Raw genomic sequence first — 20,741 nt, forward strand, 5'->3', positions numbered from 1 at the left:
AAACTCTTATTGCAGCAATAGGATTTCAACCCACATGTGTGAGGAGCCTGGAGTCTTAACCCAGATCCTTAGACCACACAATCTAACACCTTACAATGCGGTGGACTTGAAGCACACTTGAGTAGCCACTAACCAGTCAGTGTTGACACTGTGAATAAAAATATATGAAACACCTGCACATTGTAAATGACTTTTGCAAAAGAATTTCTTTTATTCATGTATTAATCGCATTATTATAAAAACAAACAATATCCTGCTCACTCTTCTGTTAATCTTCTTCTCCACTGATGCCTTACAAAAGCCGAAGCTATTGTTGCCTATCTGTACTTCAACATCATTAGTGAAAGGTCAAAATCACTGACCATGAGAGACGTGAGACCGTCTCTGGAAGGCTCTGATTCTTCTATTGAAGTTGGACTTGAAGTGGATTGGACTTGAGAGTTTTATTTCTTGAACATCTGTAAATTGTATTCAACAGATATTAACTGAAATGGAACTAGGGCAAGAGCATAGTCTCATGTAACACACACTCGTGTTACATTTGTACCACAAGGTAACCAAGTAAGTTATTACAAAGATATTCCTATTTACAACGATGGGCTAGGGAAAGGTAGTAATGAGAGTATTTAAAAAGAAGTATCAAAAGTTAACCCTGTATTCCTGAGAATTCTTTTAGAATGTTTCGAATTCACAAGAGCTATTTTAGGATTTTTGAGAGTTCTATTAGAATGTTCCAGATTCCTGAGCGTTCTTAGACTGTTCCAGATTCCTGAGAATTCTTTTAGAATGTTTCGAATTCACAAGAGCTATTTTAGGATTTTTGAGAGTTCTATTGGAATGTTCCAGATTCCTGAGAATCCTTTTAGGATGTTCCAAATTCCTCCAAATAATTCTCAATGACACATTGCAACACCAAGTTTTATTATAGTCACACATTGCAATAGAGTTTTCTGGGTAATTGACCAAGTCTGGTGGCATTACCTCCAAAGCTTATAGAAGTTTCTGCTAACAGCAGCTACATTGTCAGGAACAGCACCTACCAACAGATATCCTCAACAGCTCACCTCACTATCATAACCGAGCAATATTATTGTCAAATGTTGATGTTATTCACCTACAAAAACTCCTGGCTGTCCGTTGCTGTCATGGGGTGCGGAGGGTTAAATAGCAGCGCACATCTGAAAATAGCTTAACATACTCATGGTCCCTTTGTGGTTGTATAATACCTTGGTGCCACTGGATTTCAGCATGTCTCTCACACTCATACTGGTAACAGATGGTATCTCAGGATGTTTGAGGGAAGCATTCACACATAAAGGACCCAGAGTGGGGGGAGGAGTCTTTTGTCTCCTTCTCCACTGTAAGAGGTGGCAAGGGAGTGTGAAACTTTCTTTGGGGGTGGGGGTACCAAAGGTGTGAAAACAGCTGTGTACTGCCTTTAGTTCCTGTAAGAGGTATGTAACTGAAGGCCATGCTAGACTCAGTTAGGGACTCTGCCCATCGTCTGCCCCGCAATGATGCATTCCTTCACCAAGCTTGGCTTCTGTTCTTGTTATTATTAAAGAATGTTAGCTACCACTGACCGCTTGTCTGGAGGCTTTATTGAATGGAAAACTTGCACACCGCCTAACATCATGGAGACCGCTGGAAGCACTGTGAGAATCATGTTCTTTGATTTCTCCAGTGCCTTCAACACCATTCTTCCCTCGGTTCTAAAGGACAAGCTGGAGAACTCTGGAGTGGACCATCACCTCACTACCTGGATCCTGGACTACCTCACCGACCGACCACAGTATGTGAGGACTCAGGGCTGTGTGTCGGACAGGGTCGTCTGCAGTACGGGGGCCCCACAGGGAACGGTTCTGGCTCCGTTCCTCTTCACCATCTACACTGCAGACTTCTCCCACAATTCCACCCAGTGCTTCCTGCAGAAGTTCTCTGATGACTCTGCAATAGTCGGCCTCATCACTGATGGGGACGACAAGGAGTACAGAGGTCTGACCCAAGACTTTGTGGACTGGTGCCAGCTGAACTACCTCCAGATCAACGCCAGTAAAACCAAGGAACTGGTGGTAGACTTCCGCAGGCACAAGCATTCTCCACTGCAACCACTGAACATCCAAGGTATGGACATTGAGGCTGTGGACAGCTACAGGTACCTTGGTGTTCATCTGAACAATAGACTGGACTGGACTCATAACTCAGACGCCCTCTACAGGAAAGGGCAGAGCAGGCTGTACCTGCTGCGGAGACTCAGGTCGTTTGGAGTGGAGGGCCCACTCCTGAAGACCTTCTATGACTCTGTTGTGGCTTCTGCTATCTTTTATGGCGTGGTCTGCTGGGGCGGCAGCATCTCTGCTGGGGACAGGAAGAGACTGAACAGGGTGATCCGAAGGGCCAGCTCTGTTCTAGGATGCCCTCTGGACCCAGTGGAGGTGGTGAGTGACAGGAGAACGGCGGCTAAGCTGTCATCCCTGTTGGACAACATCTCCCACCCCATGCAGCAGACTGTGACAGCACTGAGCAGCTCCTTCAGTGGGAGACTGCGGCACCCACGGTGTGGGACGGAGAGATTTCGCAGGTCTTTCCTCCCCACTGCTGTCAGACTCCATAATAAAGACTTTAACTGATCAAGCACACACATCCATACATATGCAATAATACTAAGTGCAATAATCCTTCTGTCATCGTTGTATTTTTACTCAGTTGTATATAGTATTTGTATTTGTATTCTATTTTTATCTTATTGTATATTTATTTTATTTTATGTTGTGTACTGTATTTATTCTTATTGTATTCTAATTTTTGCCTCATAACTTTTGCACTGTCCACTTCCTGCTGTGACAAAACAAATTTCCCACGTGTGGGACTAATAAAGGTTATCTTATCTTATCACCCTGGTTTGGAAGAATTGCTCTTGATGAGATTCCTGCTTGATTGTACTTGACAGACATTCTGTAACAGATTTGAGTTCCACTGCAGCCCTTACAATTTATTGGTAGGGGATGGAAGAAACACGAAAAGAACCTGAAGACTATGGCAGCAGTGGGATTCGAACCCACGCCTCCGAAGAGACTGGAGCCTAAATCCAGCACCTTCGACCGCTCGGTCATGCTACCATTGCGAGTGAGGACCTCATCGCAAAACTCTAGACAGTAAAACTTGAAAAAGTGCAGCACAAAATAGGAGCTCAGAACATTCAGTGATGCTCTTACTGTTGTAGAAAAACATGTTTAATACTTTTTGGACACAAAAACATCTGCCTGTCCTGGTTAAAACCTGTTCATCAACCCTGATTAACAATGGGCTCTTGGCTCAGTTTCATCATTGTCCATATGCAACTTGTCATAAGCACTGATCAACAGGCAGGATCACCATTCACAGAGAGTCAAGGAAGGGTTCCAATCACAGCATTGTAAGATGGCAAGAGACGTACCCTTAATGCACCCACCCTTGTTTCAAAGAAGCTCATTTGATTTTCACATAAACAGCCACCTTGACTCGCCGCTCATAATTGCAGGCCTGCTTGTGTACATCCTCATCACTGAAGACTGTACAGTCCCGATCTGAACCGTTATGCCATGTGCTTAGCCTTACCTGATGTTTGCCTTCAGCCAACAACTTTGCCCTATGTAATCCATCGTGGGATTAACACAAAGAACACATTGGCTTGTAGGCACATTAAAGACATGTTCCCATACCGGGAGTTGAACCCGGGTCGCCTGGGTGAAAACCAGGAATCTTAACCGCTAGACCATATGGGATTGGTTTGGTAATGCGCCACTGTCGTGCTCGTGCTGCTGGGTTAGAACCAGGCATTCTAGCCGCTAGACCATATGGGACTGCTCCACTGTCATGAAATCAAGGATACTCTTGTCACTCTGCAGCCTTGGTGAGACCAACATAGCAGCACCTTAATCAATTCTCCAGCAGTTGCAGGTTCTGCTCAAAAGCACATTACAAGGGAGTGGACTGGACTTGAAGCACACTTGAGTGGCATGTGGGAAAGTCCACTAACACCTTACAATGCGGTGGACTTGAAGCACACTTGAGTAGCCACTAACCAGTCAGTGTTGACCATGAGACCATGAACAAAAAGACATGAAAAACATGCAAGTTGTAAATGACTTTACAGCACGTGCCTAATGTGGTTTGGAAGAATTGCTCCTGATGGGTTTCCTGCATGTTTGGACTTGACAGACATTCTATAACAGATTTGATTTCCACTGCAGCCCTTACAATTTATTGGTAAGGCATGGAAGAAACAAAACTTTGCCGCTAGAACACTATGGCAGCAGTGGGATTCGAACCCACGCCTCCGAAGAGACTGGAGCCTTAATCCAGCACCTTAGACCGCTCGGTCATGCTACCAATGCGAGTAAGGACCTCATCGCAAAAATCTAGATAGTAAAACTTGAAAAGTGCAGCACAAAATAGAAGCCCAGAACATTCAGTGATGCTCTTGCTGTTTTAGAAAAACATGTTTAATACTTGCCTGAATGTTTTTGGATACAATAGCATCTGCCTGCCCTGGTTAAACTCTTATTGCAGCAATAGGATTTCAACCCACATGTGTGAGGAGCCTGGAGTCTTAACCCAGATCCTTAGACCACACAATCTAACACCTTACAATGCGGTGGACTTGAAGCACACTTGAGTAGCCACTAACCAGTCAGTGTTGACACTGTGAATAAAAATATATGAAACACCTGCACATTGTAAATTACTTTTGCAAAAGAATTTCTTTTATTCATGTATTAATCGCATTATTATAAAAACAAACAATATCCTGCTCACTCTTCTGTTAATCTTCTTCTCCACTGATGCCTTACAAAAGCCGAAGCTATTGTTGCCTATCTGTACTTCAACATCATTAGTGAAAGGTCAAAATCACTGACCATGAGAGACGTGAGACCGTCTCTGGAAGGCTCTGATTCTTCTATTGAAGTTGGACTTGAAGTGGATTGGACTTGAGAGTTTTATTTCTTGAACATCTGTAAATTGTATTCAACAGATATTAACTGAAATGGAACTAGGGCAAGAGCATAGTCTCATGTAACACACACTCGTGTTACATTTGTACCACAAGGTAACCAAGTAAGTTATTACAAAGATATTCCTATTTACAACGATGGGCTAGGGAAAGGTAGTAATGAGAGTATTTAAAAAGAAGTATCAAAAGTTAACCCTGTATTCCTGAGAATTCTTTTAGAATGTTTCGAATTCACAAGAGCTATTTTAGGATTTTTGAGAGTTCTATTAGAATGTTCCAGATTCCTGAGCGTTCTTAGACTGTTCCAGATTCCTGAGAATTCTTTTAGAATGTTTCGAATTCACAAGAGCTATTTTAGGATTTTTGAGAGTTCTATTGGAATGTTCCAGATTCCTGAGAATCCTTTTAGGATGTTCCAAATTCCTCCAAATAATTCTCAATGACACATTGCAACACCAAGTTTTATTATAGTCACACATTGCAATAGAGTTTTCTGGGTAATTGACCAAGTCTGGTGGCATTACCTCCAAAGCTTATAGAAGTTTCTGCTAACAGCAGCTACATTGTCAGGAACAGCACCTACCAACAGATATCCTCAACAGCTCACCTCACTATCATAACCGAGCAATATTATTGTCAAATGTTGATGTTATTCACCTACAAAAACTCCTGGCTGTCCGTTGCTGTCATGGGGTGCGGAGGGTTAAATAGCAGCGCACATCTGAAAATAGCTTAACATACTCATGGTCCCTTTGTGGTTGTATAATACCTTGGTGCCACTGGATTTCAGCATGTCTCTCACACTCATACTGGTAACAGATGGTATCTCAGGATGTTTGAGGGAAGCATTCACACATAAAGGACCCAGAGTGGGGGGAGGAGTCTTTTGTCTCCTTCTCCACTGTAAGAGGTGGCAAGGGAGTGTGAAACTTTCTTTGGGGGTGGGGGTACCAAAGGTGTGAAAACAGCTGTGTACTGCCTTTAGTTCCTGTAAGAGGTATGTAACTGAAGGCCATGCTAGACTCAGTTAGGGACTCTGCCCATCGTCTGCCCCGCAATGATGCATTCCTTCACCAAGCTTGGCTTCTGTTCTTGTTATTATTAAAGAATGTTAGCTACCACTGACCGCTTGTCTGGAGGCTTTATTGAATGGAAAACTTGCACACCGCCTAACATCATGGAGACCGCTGGAAGCACTGTGAGAATCATGTTCTTTGATTTCTCCAGTGCCTTCAACACCATTCTTCCCTCGGTTCTAAAGGACAAGCTGGAGAACTCTGGAGTGGACCATCACCTCACTACCTGGATCCTGGACTACCTCACCGACCGACCACAGTATGTGAGGACTCAGGGCTGTGTGTCGGACAGGGTCGTCTGCAGTACGGGGGCCCCACAGGGAACGGTTCTGGCTCCGTTCCTCTTCACCATCTACACTGCAGACTTCTCCCACAATTCCACCCAGTGCTTCCTGCAGAAGTTCTCTGATGACTCTGCAATAGTCGGCCTCATCACTGATGGGGACGACAAGGAGTACAGAGGTCTGACCCAAGACTTTGTGGACTGGTGCCAGCTGAACTACCTCCAGATCAACGCCAGTAAAACCAAGGAACTGGTGGTAGACTTCCGCAGGCACAAGCATTCTCCACTGCAACCACTGAACATCCAAGGTATGGACATTGAGGCTGTGGACAGCTACAGGTACCTTGGTGTTCATCTGAACAATAGACTGGACTGGACTCATAACTCAGACGCCCTCTACAGGAAAGGGCAGAGCAGGCTGTACCTGCTGCGGAGACTCAGGTCGTTTGGAGTGGAGGGCCCACTCCTGAAGACCTTCTATGACTCTGTTGTGGCTTCTGCTATCTTTTATGGCGTGGTCTGCTGGGGCGGCAGCATCTCTGCTGGGGACAGGAAGAGACTGAACAGGGTGATCCGAAGGGCCAGCTCTGTTCTAGGATGCCCTCTGGACCCAGTGGAGGTGGTGAGTGACAGGAGAACGGCGGCTAAGCTGTCATCCCTGTTGGACAACATCTCCCACCCCATGCAGCAGACTGTGACAGCACTGAGCAGCTCCTTCAGTGGGAGACTGCGGCACCCACGGTGTGGGACGGAGAGATTTCGCAGGTCTTTCCTCCCCACTGCTGTCAGACTCCATAATAAAGACTTTAACTGATCAAGCACACACATCCATACATATGCAATAATACTAAGTGCAATAATCCTTCTGTCATCGTTGTATTTTTACTCAGTTGTATATAGTATTTGTATTTGTATTCTATTTTTATCTTATTGTATATTTATTTTATTTTATGTTGTGTACTGTATTTATTCTTATTGTATTCTAATTTTTGCCTCATAACTTTTGCACTGTCCACTTCCTGCTGTGACAAAACAAATTTCCCACGTGTGGGACTAATAAAGGTTATCTTATCTTATCTTATCACCCTGGTTTGGAAGAATTGCTCTTGATGAGATTCCTGCTTGATTGTACTTGACAGACATTCTGTAACAGATTTGAGTTCCACTGCAGCCCTTACAATTTATTGGTAGGGGATGGAAGAAACACGAAAAGAACCTGAAGACTATGGCAGCAGTGGGATTCGAACCCACGCCTCCGAAGAGACTGGAGCCTAAATCCAGCACCTTAGACCGCTCGGTCATGCTACCATTGCGAGTGAGGACCTCATCGCAAAACTCTAGACAGTAAAACTTGAAAAAGTGCAGCACAAAATAGGAGCTCAGAACATTCAGTGATGCTCTTACTGTTGTAGAAAAACATGTTTAATACTTTTTGGACACAAAAACATCTGCCTGTCCTGGTTAAAACCTGTTCATCAACCCTGATTAACAATGGGCTCTTGGCTCAGTTTCATCATTGTCCATATGCAACTTGTCATAAGCACTGATCAACAGGCAGGATCACCATTCACAGAGAGTCAAGGAAGGGTTCCAATCACAGCATTGTAAGATGGCAAGAGACGTACCCTTAATGCACCCACCCTTGTTTCAAAGAAGCTCATTTGATTTTCACATAAACAGCCACCTTGACTCGCCGCTCATAATTGCAGGCCTGCTTGTGTACATCCTCATCACTGAAGACTGTACAGTCCCGATCTGAACCGTTATGCCATGTGCTTAGCCTTACCTGATGTTTGCCTTCAGCCAACAACTTTGCCCTATGTAATCCATCGTGGGATTAACACAAAGAACACATTGGCTTGTAGGCACATTAAAGACATGTTCCCATACCGGGAGTTGAACCCGGGTCGCCTGGGTGAAAACCAGGAATCTTAACCGCTAGACCATATGGGATTGGTTTGGTAATGCGCCACTGTCGTGCTCGTGCTGCTGGGTTAGAACCAGGCATTCTAGCCGCTAGACCATATGGGACTGCTCCACTGTCATGAAATCAAGGATACTCTTGTCACTCTGCAGCCTTGGTGAGACCAACATAGCAGCACCTTAATCAATTCTCCAGCAGTTGCAGGTTCTGCTCAAAAGCACATTACAAGGGAGTGGACTGGACTTGAAGCACACTTGAGTGGCATGTGGGAAAGTCCACTAACACCTTACAATGCGGTGGACTTGAAGCACACTTGAGTAGCCACTAACCAGTCAGTGTTGACCATGAGACCATGAACAAAAAGACATGAAAAACATGCAAGTTGTAAATGACTTTACAGCACGTGCCTAATGTGGTTTGGAAGAATTGCTCCTGATGGGTTTCCTGCATGTTTGGACTTGACAGACATTCTATAACAGATTTGATTTCCACTGCAGCCCTTACAATTTATTGGTAAGGCATGGAAGAAACAAAACTTTGCCGCTAGAACACTATGGCAGCAGTGGGATTCGAACCCACGCCTCCGAAGAGACTGGAGCCTTAATCCAGCACCTTAGACCGCTCGGTCATGCTACCAATGCGAGTAAGGACCTCATCGCAAAAATCTAGATAGTAAAACTTGAAAAGTGCAGCACAAAATAGAAGCCCAGAACATTCAGTGATGCTCTTGCTGTTTTAGAAAAACATGTTTAATACTTGCCTGAATGTTTTTGGATACAATAGCATCTGCCTGCCCTGGTTAAACTCTTATTGCAGCAATAGGATTTCAACCCACATGTGTGAGGAGCCTGGAGTCTTAACCCAGATCCTTAGACCACACAATCTAACACCTTACAATGCGGTGGACTTGAAGCACACTTGAGTAGCCACTAACCAGTCAGTGTTGACACTGTGAATAAAAATATATGAAACACCTGCACATTGTAAATGACTTTTGCAAAAGAATTTCTTTTATTCATGTATTAATCGCATTATTATAAAAACAAACAATATCCTGCTCACTCTTCTGTTAATCTTCTTCTCCACTGATGCCTTACAAAAGCCGAAGCTATTGTTGCCTATCTGTACTTCAACATCATTAGTGAAAGGTCAAAATGACTGACCATGAGAGACGTGAGACCGTCTCTGGAAGGCTCTGATTCTTCTATTGAAGTTGGACTTGAAGTGGATTGGACTTGAGAGTTTTATTTCTTGAACATCTGTAAATTGTATTCAACAGATATTAACTGAAATGGAACTAGGGCAAGAGCATAGTCTCATGTAACACACACTCGTGTTACATTTGTACCACAAGGTAACCAAGTAAGTTATTACAAAGATATTCCTATTTACAACGATGGGCTAGGGAAAGGTAGTAATGAGAGTATTTAAAAAGAAGTATCAAAAGTTAACCCTGTATTCCTGAGAATTCTTTTAGAATGTTTCGAATTCACAAGAGCTATTTTAGGATTTTTGAGAGTTCTATTAGAATGTTCCAGATTCCTGAGCGTTCTTAGACTGTTCCAGATTCCTGAGAATTCTTTTAGAATGTTTCGAATTCACAAGAGCTATTTTAGGATTTTTGAGAGTTCTATTGGAATGTTCCAGATTCCTGAGAATCCTTTTAGGATGTTCCAAATTCCTCCAAATAATTCTCAATGACACATTGCAACACCAAGTTTTATTATAGTCACACATTGCAATAGAGTTTTCTGGGTAATTGACCAAGTCTGGTGGCATTACCTCCAAAGCTTATAGAAGTTTCTGCTAACAGCAGCTACATTGTCAGGAACAGCACCTACCAACAGATATCCTCAACAGCTCACCTCACTATCATAACCGAGCAATATTATTGTCAAATGTTGATGTTATTCACCTACAAAAACTCCTGGCTGTCCGTTGCTGTCATGGGGTGCGGAGGGTTAAATAGCAGCGCACATCTGAAAATAGCTTAACATACTCATGGTCCCTTTGTGGTTGTATAATACCTTGGTGCCACTGGATTTCAGCATGTCTCTCACACTCATACTGGTAACAGATGGTATCTCAGGATGTTTGAGGGAAGCATTCACACATAAAGGACCCAGAGTGGGGGGAGGAGTCTTTTGTCTCCTTCTCCACTGTAAGAGGTGGCAAGGGAGTGTGAAACTTTCTTTGGGGGTGGGGGTACCAAAGGTGTGAAAACAGCTGTGTACTGCCTTTAGTTCCTGTAAGAGGTATGTAACTGAAGGCCATGCTAGACTCAGTTAGGGACTCTGCCCATCGTCTGCCCCGCAATGATGCATTCCTTCACCAAGCTTGGCTTCTGTTCTTGTTATTATTAAAGAATGTTAGCTACCACTGACCGCTTGTCTGGAGGCTTTATTGAATGGAAAACTTGCACACCGCCTAACATCATGGAGACCGCTGGAAGCACTGTGAGAATCATGTTCTTTGATTTCTCCAGTGCCTTCAACACCATTCTTCCCTCGGTTCTAAAGGACAAGCTGGAGAACTCTGGAGTGGACCATCACCTCACTACCTGGATCCTGGACTACCTCACCGACCGACCACAGTATGTGAGGACTCAGGGCTGTGTGTCGGACAGGGTCGTCTGCAGTACGGGGGCCCCACAGGGAACGGTTCTGGCTCCGTTCCTCTTCACCATCTACACTGCAGACTTCTCCCACAATTCCACCCAGTGCTTCCTGCAGAAGTTCTCTGATGACTCTGCAATAGTCGGCCTCATCACTGATGGGGACGACAAGGAGTACAGAGGTCTGACCCAAGACTTTGTGGACTGGTGCCAGCTGAACTACCTCCAGATCAACGCCAGTAAAACCAAGGAACTGGTGGTAGACTTCCGCAGGCACAAGCATTCTCCACTGCAACCACTGAACATCCAAGGTATGGACATTGAGGCTGTGGACAGCTACAGGTACCTTGGTGTTCATCTGAACAATAGACTGGACTGGACTCATAACTCAGACGCCCTCTACAGGAAAGGGCAGAGCAGGCTGTACCTGCTGCGGAGACTCAGGTCGTTTGGAGTGGAGGGCCCACTCCTGAAGACCTTCTATGACTCTGTTGTGGCTTCTGCTATCTTTTATGGCGTGGTCTGCTGGGGCGGCAGCATCTCTGCTGGGGACAGGAAGAGACTGAACAGGGTGATCCGAAGGGCCAGCTCTGTTCTAGGATGCCCTCTGGACCCAGTGGAGGTGGTGAGTGACAGGAGAACGGCGGCTAAGCTGTCATCCCTGTTGGACAACATCTCCCACCCCATGCAGCAGACTGTGACAGCACTGAGCAGCTCCTTCAGTGGGAGACTGCGGCACCCACGGTGTGGGACGGAGAGATTTCGCAGGTCTTTCCTCCCCACTGCTGTCAGACTCCATAATAAAGACTTTAACTGATCAAGCACACACATCCATACATATGCAATAATACTAAGTGCAATAATCCTTCTGTCATCGTTGTATTTTTACTCAGTTGTATATAGTATTTGTATTTGTATTCTATTTTTATCTTATTGTATATTTATTTTATTTTATGTTGTGTACTGTATTTATTCTTATTGTATTCTAATTTTTGCCTCATAACTTTTGCACTGTCCACTTCCTGCTGTGACAAAACAAATTTCCCACGTGTGGGACTAATAAAGGTTATCTTATCTTATCTTATCACCCTGGTTTGGAAGAATTGCTCTTGATGAGATTCCTGCTTGATTGTACTTGACAGACATTCTGTAACAGATTTGAGTTCCACTGCAGCCCTTACAATTTATTGGTAGGGGATGGAAGAAACACGAAAAGAACCTGAAGACTATGGCAGCAGTGGGATTCGAACCCACGCCTCCGAAGAGACTGGAGCCTAAATCCAGCACCTTAGACCGCTCGGTCATGCTACCATTGCGAGTGAGGACCTCATCGCAAAACTCTAGACAGTAAAACTTGAAAAAGTGCAGCACAAAATAGGAGCTCAGAACATTCAGTGATGCTCTTACTGTTGTAGAAAAACATGTTTAATACTTTTTGGACACAAAAACATCTGCCTGTCCTGGTTAAAACCTGTTCATCAACCCTGATTAACAATGGGCTCTTGGCTCAGTTTCATCATTGTCCATATGCAACTTGTCATAAGCACTGATCAACAGGCAGGATCACCATTCACAGAGAGTCAAGGAAGGGTTCCAATCACAGCATTGTAAGATGGCAAGAGACGTACCCTTAATGCACCCACCCTTGTTTCAAAGAAGCTCATTTGATTTTCACATAAACAGCCACCTTGACTCGCCGCTCATAATTGCAGGCCTGCTTGTGTACATCCTCATCACTGAAGACTGTACAGTCCCGATCTGAACCGTTATGCCATGTGCTTAGCCTTACCTGATGTTTGCCTTCAGCCAACAACTTTGCCCTATGTAATCCATCGTGGGATTAACACAAAGAACACATTGGCTTGTAGGCACATTAAAGACATGTTCCCATACCGGGAGTTGAACCCGGGTCGCCTGGGTGAAAACCAGGAATCTTAACCGCTAGACCATATGGGATTGGTTTGGTAATGCGCCACTGTCGTGCTCGTGCTGCTGGGTTAGAACCAGGCATTCTAGCCGCTAGACCATATGGGACTGCTCCACTGTCATGAAATCAAGGATACTCTTGTCACTCTGCAGCCTTGGTGAGACCAACATAGCAGCACCTTAATCAATTCTCCAGCAGTTGCAGGTTCTGCTCAAAAGCACATTACAAGGGAGTGGACTGGACTTGAAGCACACTTGAGTGGCATGTGGGAAAGTCCACTAACACCTTACAATGCGGTGGACTTGAAGCACACTTGAGTAGCCACTAACCAGTCAGTGTTGACCATGAGACCATGAACAAAAAGACATGAAAAACATGCAAGTTGTAAATGACTTTACAGCACGTGCCTAATGTGGTTTGGAAGAATTGCTCCTGATGGGTTTCCTGCATGTTTGGACTTGACAGACATTCTATAACAGATTTGATTTCCACTGCAGCCCTTACAATTTATTGGTAAGGCATGGAAGAAACAAAACTTTGCCGCTAGAACACTATGGCAGCAGTGGGATTCGAACCCACGCCTCCGAAGAGACTGGAGCCTTAATCCAGCACCTTAGACCGCTCGGTCATGCTACCAATGCGAGTAAGGACCTCATCGCAAAAATCTAGATAGTAAAACTTGAAAAGTGCAGCACAAAATAGAAGCCCAGAACATTCAGTGATGCTCTTGCTGTTTTAGAAAAACATGTTTAATACTTGCCTGAATGTTTTTGGATACAATAGCATCTGCCTGCCCTGGTTAAACTCTTATTGCAGCAATAGGATTTCAACCCACATGTGTGAGGAGCCTGGAGTCTTAACCCAGATCCTTAGACCACACAATCTAACACCTTACAATGCGGTGGACTTGAAGCACACTTGAGTAGCCACTAACCAGTCAGTGTTGACACTGTGAATAAAAATATATGAAACACCTGCACATTGTAAATGACTTTTGCAAAAGAATTTCTTTTATTCATGTATTAATCGCATTATTATAAAAACAAACAATATCCTGCTCACTCTTCTGTTAATCTTCTTCTCCACTGATGCCTTACAAAAGCCGAAGCTATTGTTGCCTATCTGTACTTCAACATCATTAGTGAAAGGTCAAAATGACTGACCATGAGAGACGTGAGACCGTCTCTGGAAGGCTCTGATTCTTCTATTGAAGTTGGACTTGAAGTGGATTGGACTTGAGAGTTTTATTTCTTGAACATCTGTAAATTGTATTCAACAGATATTAACTGAAATGGAACTAGGGCAAGAGCATAGTCTCATGTAACACACACTCGTGTTACATTTGTACCACAAGGTAACCAAGTAAGTTATTACAAAGATATTCCTATTTACAACGATGGGCTAGGGAAAGGTAGTAATGAGAGTATTTAAAAAGAAGTATCAAAAGTTAACCCTGTATTCCTGAGAATTCTTTTAGAATGTTTCGAATTCACAAGAGCTATTTTAGGATTTTTGAGAGTTCTATTAGAATGTTCCAGATTCCTGAGCGTTCTTAGACTGTTCCAGATTCCTGAGAATTCTTTTAGAATGTTTCGAATTCACAAGAGCTATTTTAGGATTTTTGAGAGTTCTATTGGAATGTTCCAGATTCCTGAGAATCCTTTTAGGATGTTCCAAATTCCTCCAAATAATTCTCAATGACACATTGCAACACCAAGTTTTATTATAGTCACACATTGCAATAGAGTTTTCTGGGTAATTGACCAAGTCTGGTGGCATTACCTCCAAAGCTTATAGAAGTTTCTGCTAACAGCAGCTACATTGTCAGGAACAGCACCTACCAACAGATATCCTCAACAGCTCACCTCACTATCATAACCGAGAAATATTATTGTCAAATGTTGATGTTATTCACCTACAAAAACTCCTGGCTGTCCGTTGCTGTCATGGGGTGCGGAGGGTTAAATAGCAGCGCACATCTGAAAATAGCTTAACATACTCATGGTCCCTTTGTGGTTGTATAATACCTTGGTGCCACTGGATTTCAGCATGTCTCTCACACTCATACTGGTAACAGATGGTATCTCAGGATGTTTGAGGGAAGCATTCACACATAAAGGACCCAGAGTGGGGGGAGGAGTCTTTTGTCTCCTTCTCCACTGTAAGAGGTGGCAAGGGAGTGTGAAACTTTCTTTGGGGGTGGGGGTACCAAAGGTGTGAAAACAGCTGTGTACTGCCTTTAGTTCCTGTAAGAGGTATGTAACTGAAGGCCATGCTAGACTCAGTTAGGGACTCTGCCCATCGTCTGCCCCGCAATGATGCATTCCTTCACCAAGCTTGGCTTCTGTTCTTGTTATTATTAAAGAATGTTAGCTACCACTGACCGCTTGTCTGGAGGCTTTATTGAATGGAAAACTTGCACAACACCTAACATCATGGAGACCGCTGGAAGCACTGTGAGAATCATGTTCTTTGATTTCTCCAGTGCCTTCAACACCATTCTTCCCTCGGTTCTAAAGGACAAGCTGGAGAACTCTGGAGTGGACCATCACCTCACTACCTGGATCCTGGACTACCTCACCGACCGACCACAGTATGTGAGGACTCAGGGCTGTGTGTCGGACAGGGTCGTCTGCAGTACGGGGGCCCCACAGGGAACGGTTCTGGCTCCGTTCCTCTTCACCATCTACACTGCAGACTTCTCCCACAATTCCACCCAGTGCTTCCTGCAGAAGTTCTCTGATGACTCTGCAATAGTCGGCCTCATCACTGATGGGGACGACAAGGAGTACAGAGGTCTGACCCAAGACTTTGTGGACTGGTGCCAGCTGAACTACCTCCAGATCAACGCCAGTAAAACCAAGGAACTGGTGGTAGACTTCCGCAGGCACAAGCATTCTCCACTGCAACCACTGAACATCCAAGGTATGGACATTGAGGCTGTGGACAGCTACAGGTACCTTGGTGTTCATCTGAACAATAGACTGGACTGGACTCATAACTCAGACGCCCTCTACAGGAAAGGGCAGAGCAGGCTGTACCTGCTGCGGAGACTCAGGTCGTTTGGAGTGGAGGGCCCACTCCTGAAGACCTTCTATGACTCTGTTGTGGCTTCTGCTATCTTTTATGGCGTGGTCTGCTGGGGCGGCAGCATCTCTGCTGGGGACAGGAAGAGACTGAACAGGGTGATCCGAAGGGCCAGCTCTGTTCTAGGATGCCCTCTGGACCCAGTGGAGGTGGTGAGTGACAGGAGAACGGCGGCTAAGCTGTCATCCCTGTTGGACAACATCTCCCACCCCATGCAGCAGACTGTGACAGCACTGAGCAGCTCCTTCAGTGGGAGACTGCGGCACCCACGGTGTGGGACGGAGAGATTTCGCAGGTCTTTCCTCCCCACTGCTGTCAGACTCCATAATAAAGACTTTAACTGATCAAGCACACACATCCATACATATGCAATAATACTAAGTGCAATAATCCTTCTGTCATCGTTGTATTTTTACTCAGTTGTATATAGTATTTGTATTTGTATTCTATTTTTATCTTATTGTATATTTATTTTATTTTATGTTGTGTACTGTATTTATTCTTATTGTATTCTAATTTTTGCCTCATAACTTTTGCACTGTCCACTTCCTGCTGTGACAAAACAAATTTCCCACGTGTGGGACTAATAAAGGTTATCTTATCTTATCACCCTGGTTTGGAAGAATTGCTCTTGATGAGATTCCTGCTTGATTGTACTTGACAGACATTCTGTAACAGATTTGAGTTCCACTGCAGCCCTTACAATTTATTGGTAGGGGATGGAAGAAACACGAAAAGAACCTGAAGACTATGGCAGCAGTGGGATTCGAACCCACGCCTCCGAAGAGACTGGAGCCTAAATCCAGCACCTTAGACCGCTCGGTCATGCTACCATTGCGAGTGAGGACCTCATCGCAAAACTCTAGACAGTAAAACTTGAAAAAGTGCAGCACAAAATAGGAGCTCAGAACATTCAGTGATGCTCTTACTGTTGTAGAAAAACATGTTTAATACTTTTTGGACACAAAAACATCTGCCTGTCCTGGTTAAAACCTGTTCATCAACCCTGATTAACAATGGGCTCTTGGCTCAGTTTCATCATTGTCCATATGCAACTTGTCATAAGCACTGATCAACAGGCAGGATCACCATTCACAGAGAGTCAAGGAAGGGTTCCAATCACAGCATTGTAAGATGGCAAGAGACGTACCCTTAATGCACCCACCCTTGTTTCAAAGAAGCTCATTTGATTTTCACATAAACAGCCACCTTGACTCGCCGCTCATAATTGCAGGCCTGCTTGTGTACATCCTCATCACTGAAGACTGTACAGTCCCGATCTGAACCGTTATGCCATGTGCTTAGCCTTACCTGATGTTTGCCTTCAGCCAACAACTTTGCCCTATGTAATCCATCGTGGGATTAACACAAAGAACACATTGGCTTGTAGGCACATTAAAGACATGTTCCCATACCGGGAGTTGAACCCGGGTCGCCTGGGTGAAAACCAGGAATCTTAACCGCTAGACCATATGGGATTGGTTTGGTAATGCGCCACTGTCGTGCTCGTGCTGCTGGGTTAGAACCAGGCATTCTAGCCGCTAGACCATATGGGACTGCTCCACTGTCATGAAATCAAGGATACTCTTGTCACTCTGCAGCCTTGGTGAGACCAACATAGCAGCACCTTAATCAATTCTCCAGCAGTTGCAGGTTCTGCTCAAAAGCACATTACAAGGGAGTGGACTGGACTTGAAGCACACTTGAGTGGCATGTGGGAAAGTCCACTAACACCTTACAATGCGGTGGACTTGAAGCACACTTGAGTAGCCACTAACCAGTCAGTGTTGACCATGAGACCATGAACAAAAAGACATGAAAAACATGCAAGTTGTAAATGACTTTACAGCACGTGCCTAATGTGGTTTGGAAGAATTGCTCCTGATGGGTTTCCTGCATGTTTGGACTTGACAGACATTCTATAACAGATTTGATTTCCACTGCAGCCCTTACAATTTATTGGTAAGGCATGGAAGAAACAAAACTTTGCCGCTAGAACACTATGGCAGCAGTGGGATTCGAACCCACGCCTCCGAAGAGACTGGAGCCTTAATCCAGCACCTTAGACCGCTCGGTCATGCTACCAATGCGAGTAAGGACCTCATCGCAAAAATCTAGATAGTAAAACTTGAAAAGTGCAGCACAAAATAGAAGCCCAGAACATTCAGTGATGCTCTTGCTGTTTTAGAAAAACATGTTTAATACTTGCCTGAATGTTTTTGGATACAATAGCATCTGCCTGCCCTGGTTAAACTCTTATTGCAGCAATAGGATTTCAACCCACATGTGTGAGGAGCCTGGAGTCTTAACCCAGATCCTTAGACCACACAATCTAACACCTTACAATGCGGTGGACTTGAAGCACACTTGAGTAGCCACTAACCAGTCAGTGTTGACACTGTGAATAAAAATATATGAAACACCTGCACATTGTAAATGACTTTTGCAAAAGAATTTCTTTTATTCATGTATTAATCGCATTATTATAAAAACAAACAATATCCTGCTCACTCTTCTGTTAATCTTCTTCTCCACTGATGCCTTACAAAAGCCGAAGCTATTGTTGCCTATCTGTACTTCAACATCATTAGTGAAAGGTCAAAATCACTGACCATGAGAGACGTGAGACCGTCTCTGGAAGGCTCTGATTCTTCTATTGAAGTTGGACTTGAAGTGGATTGGACTTGAGAGTTTTATTTCTTGAACATCTGTAAATTGTATTCAACAGATATTAACTGAAATGGAACTAGGGCAAGAGCATAGTCTCATGTAACACACACTCGTGTTACATTTGTACCACAAGGTAACCAAGTAAGTTATTACAAAGATATTCCTATTTACAACGATGGGCTAGGGAAAGGTAGTAATGAGAGTATTTAAAAAGAAGTATCAAAAGTTAACCCTGTATTCCTGAGAATTCTTTTAGAATGTTTCGAATTCACAAGAGCTATTTTAGGATTTTTGAGAGTTCTATTAGAATGTTCCAGATTCCTGAGCGTTCTTAGACTGTTCCAGATTCCTGAGAATTCTTTTAGAATGTTTCGAATTCACAAGAGCTATTTTAGGATTTTTGAGAGTTCTATTGGAATGTTCCAGATTCCTGAGAATCCTTTTAGGATGTTCCAAATTCCTCCAAATAATTCTCAATGACACATTGCAACACCAAGTTTTATTATAGTCACACATTGCAATAGAGTTTTCTGGGTAATTGACCAAGTCTGGTGGCATTACCTCCAAAGCTTATAGAAGTTTCTGCTAACAGCAGCTACATTGTCAGGAACAGCACCTACCAACAGATATCCTCAACAGCTCACCTCACTATCATAACCGAGCAATATTATTGTCAAATGTTGATGTTATTCACCTACAAAAACTCCTGGCTGTCCGTTGCTGTCATGGGGTGCGGAGGGTTAAATAGCAGCGCACATCTGAAAATAGCTTAACATACTCATGGTCCCTTTGTGGTTGTATAATACCTTGGTGCCACTGGATTTCAGCATGTCTCTCACACTCATACTGGTAACAGATGGTATCTCAGGATGTTTGAGGGAAGCATTCACACATAAAGGACCCAGAGTGGGGGGAGGAGTCTTTTGTCTCCTTCTCCACTGTAAGAGGTGGCAAGGGAGTGTGAAACTTTCTTTGGGGGTGGGGGTACCAAAGGTGTGAAAACAGCTGTGTACTGCCTTTAGTTCCTGTAAGAGACTCAGTTAGGGACTCTGCCCATCGTCTGCCCCGCAATGATGCATTCCTTCACCAAGCTTGGCTTCTGTTCTTGTTATTATTAAAGAATGTTAGCTACCACTGACCGCTTGTCTGGAGGCTTTATTGAATGGAAAACTTGCACAACACCTAACATCATGGAGACCGCTGGAAGCACTGTGAGAATCATGTTCTTTGATTTCTCCAGTGCCTTCAACACCATTCTTCCCTCGGTTCTAAAGGACAAGCTGGAGAACTCTGGAGTGGACCATCACCTCACTACCTGGATCCTGGACTACCTCACCGACCGACCACAGTATGTGAGGACTCAGGGCTGTGTGTCGGACAGGGTCGTCTGCAGTACGGGGGCCCCACAGGGAACGGTTCTGGCTCCGTTCCTCTTCACCATCTACACTGCAGACTTCTCCCACAATTCCACCCAGTGCTTCCTGCAGAAGTTCTCTGATGACTCTGCAATAGTCGGCCTCATCACTGATGGGGACGACAAGGAGTACAGAGGTCTGACCCAAGACTTTGTGGACTGGTGCCAGCTGAACTACCTCCAGATCAACGCCAGTAAAACCAAGGAACTGGTGGTAGACTTCCGCAGGCACAAGCATTCTCCACTGCAACCACTGAACATCCAAGGTATGGACATTGAGGCTGTGGACAGCTACAGGTACCTTGGTGTTCATCTGAACAATAGACTGGACTGGACTCATAACTCAGACGCCCTCTACAGGAAAGGGCAGAGCAGGCTGTACCTGCTGCGGAGACTCAGGTCGTTTGGAGTGGAGGGCCCACTCCTGAAGACCTTCTATGACTCTGTTGTGGCTTCTGCTATCTTTTATGGCGTGGTCTGCTGGGGCGGCAGCATCTCTGCTGGGGACAGGAAGAGACTGAACAGGGTGATCCGAAGGGCCAGCTCTGTTCTAGGATGCCCTCTGGACCCAGTGGAGGTGGTGAGTGACAGGAGAACGGCGGCTAAGCTGTCATCCCTGTTGGACAACATCTCCCACCCCATGCAGCAGACTGTGACAGCACTGAGCAGCTCCTTCAGTGGGAGACTGCGGCACCCACGGTGTGGGACGGAGAGATTTCGCAGGTCTTTCCTCCCCACTGCTGTCAGACTCCA

At 44.5% G+C, this 20,741-nt stretch overlaps 12 non-coding genes across 12 annotated transcripts; all 12 read right to left on the bottom strand.

The window, feature by feature from the left end:
• Positions 1-3,037: 3,037 nt before the first annotated feature.
• On the bottom strand, positions 3,038-3,119 carry trnal-uag (transfer RNA leucine (anticodon UAG)). Its single transcript has one exon. It is a non-coding gene; the product is annotated as a tRNA-Leu (tRNA).
• A 573-nt stretch (positions 3,120-3,692) lies between these two features.
• Positions 3,693-3,764, bottom strand: trnae-uuc (transfer RNA glutamic acid (anticodon UUC)). Its single transcript has one exon. It is a non-coding gene; the product is annotated as a tRNA-Glu (tRNA).
• Positions 3,765-4,289: 525 nt separating this feature from the next.
• On the bottom strand, positions 4,290-4,371 carry trnal-aag (transfer RNA leucine (anticodon AAG)). The gene has a single exon. It is a non-coding gene; the product is annotated as a tRNA-Leu (tRNA).
• A 3,207-nt stretch (positions 4,372-7,578) lies between these two features.
• Positions 7,579-7,660, bottom strand: trnal-uag (transfer RNA leucine (anticodon UAG)). Its single transcript has one exon. It is a non-coding gene; the product is annotated as a tRNA-Leu (tRNA).
• Positions 7,661-8,233: 573 nt separating this feature from the next.
• Positions 8,234-8,305, bottom strand: trnae-uuc (transfer RNA glutamic acid (anticodon UUC)). Its single transcript has one exon. It is a non-coding gene; the product is annotated as a tRNA-Glu (tRNA).
• Positions 8,306-8,830: 525 nt separating this feature from the next.
• On the bottom strand, positions 8,831-8,912 carry trnal-aag (transfer RNA leucine (anticodon AAG)). Its single transcript has one exon. It is a non-coding gene; the product is annotated as a tRNA-Leu (tRNA).
• Positions 8,913-12,119: 3,207 nt separating this feature from the next.
• trnal-uag (transfer RNA leucine (anticodon UAG)) lies at positions 12,120-12,201 on the bottom strand. Its single transcript has one exon. It is a non-coding gene; the product is annotated as a tRNA-Leu (tRNA).
• A 573-nt stretch (positions 12,202-12,774) lies between these two features.
• Positions 12,775-12,846, bottom strand: trnae-uuc (transfer RNA glutamic acid (anticodon UUC)). The gene has a single exon. It is a non-coding gene; the product is annotated as a tRNA-Glu (tRNA).
• A 525-nt stretch (positions 12,847-13,371) lies between these two features.
• On the bottom strand, positions 13,372-13,453 carry trnal-aag (transfer RNA leucine (anticodon AAG)). Its single transcript has one exon. It is a non-coding gene; the product is annotated as a tRNA-Leu (tRNA).
• Positions 13,454-16,655: 3,202 nt separating this feature from the next.
• trnal-uag (transfer RNA leucine (anticodon UAG)) lies at positions 16,656-16,737 on the bottom strand. The gene has a single exon. It is a non-coding gene; the product is annotated as a tRNA-Leu (tRNA).
• A 573-nt stretch (positions 16,738-17,310) lies between these two features.
• On the bottom strand, positions 17,311-17,382 carry trnae-uuc (transfer RNA glutamic acid (anticodon UUC)). The gene has a single exon. It is a non-coding gene; the product is annotated as a tRNA-Glu (tRNA).
• A 525-nt stretch (positions 17,383-17,907) lies between these two features.
• Positions 17,908-17,989, bottom strand: trnal-aag (transfer RNA leucine (anticodon AAG)). The gene has a single exon. It is a non-coding gene; the product is annotated as a tRNA-Leu (tRNA).
• Positions 17,990-20,741: the final 2,752 nt, after the last annotated feature.

The sequence above is a fragment of the Rhamphochromis longiceps genome, linkage group LG3, assembly GCF_057381845.1.
Source record: "Rhamphochromis longiceps isolate RC_006_pf linkage group LG3, R_longiceps_female_GT1.1, whole genome shotgun sequence".
Classification (NCBI taxonomy): Eukaryota; Metazoa; Chordata; class Actinopteri; order Cichliformes; family Cichlidae; genus Rhamphochromis; species Rhamphochromis longiceps.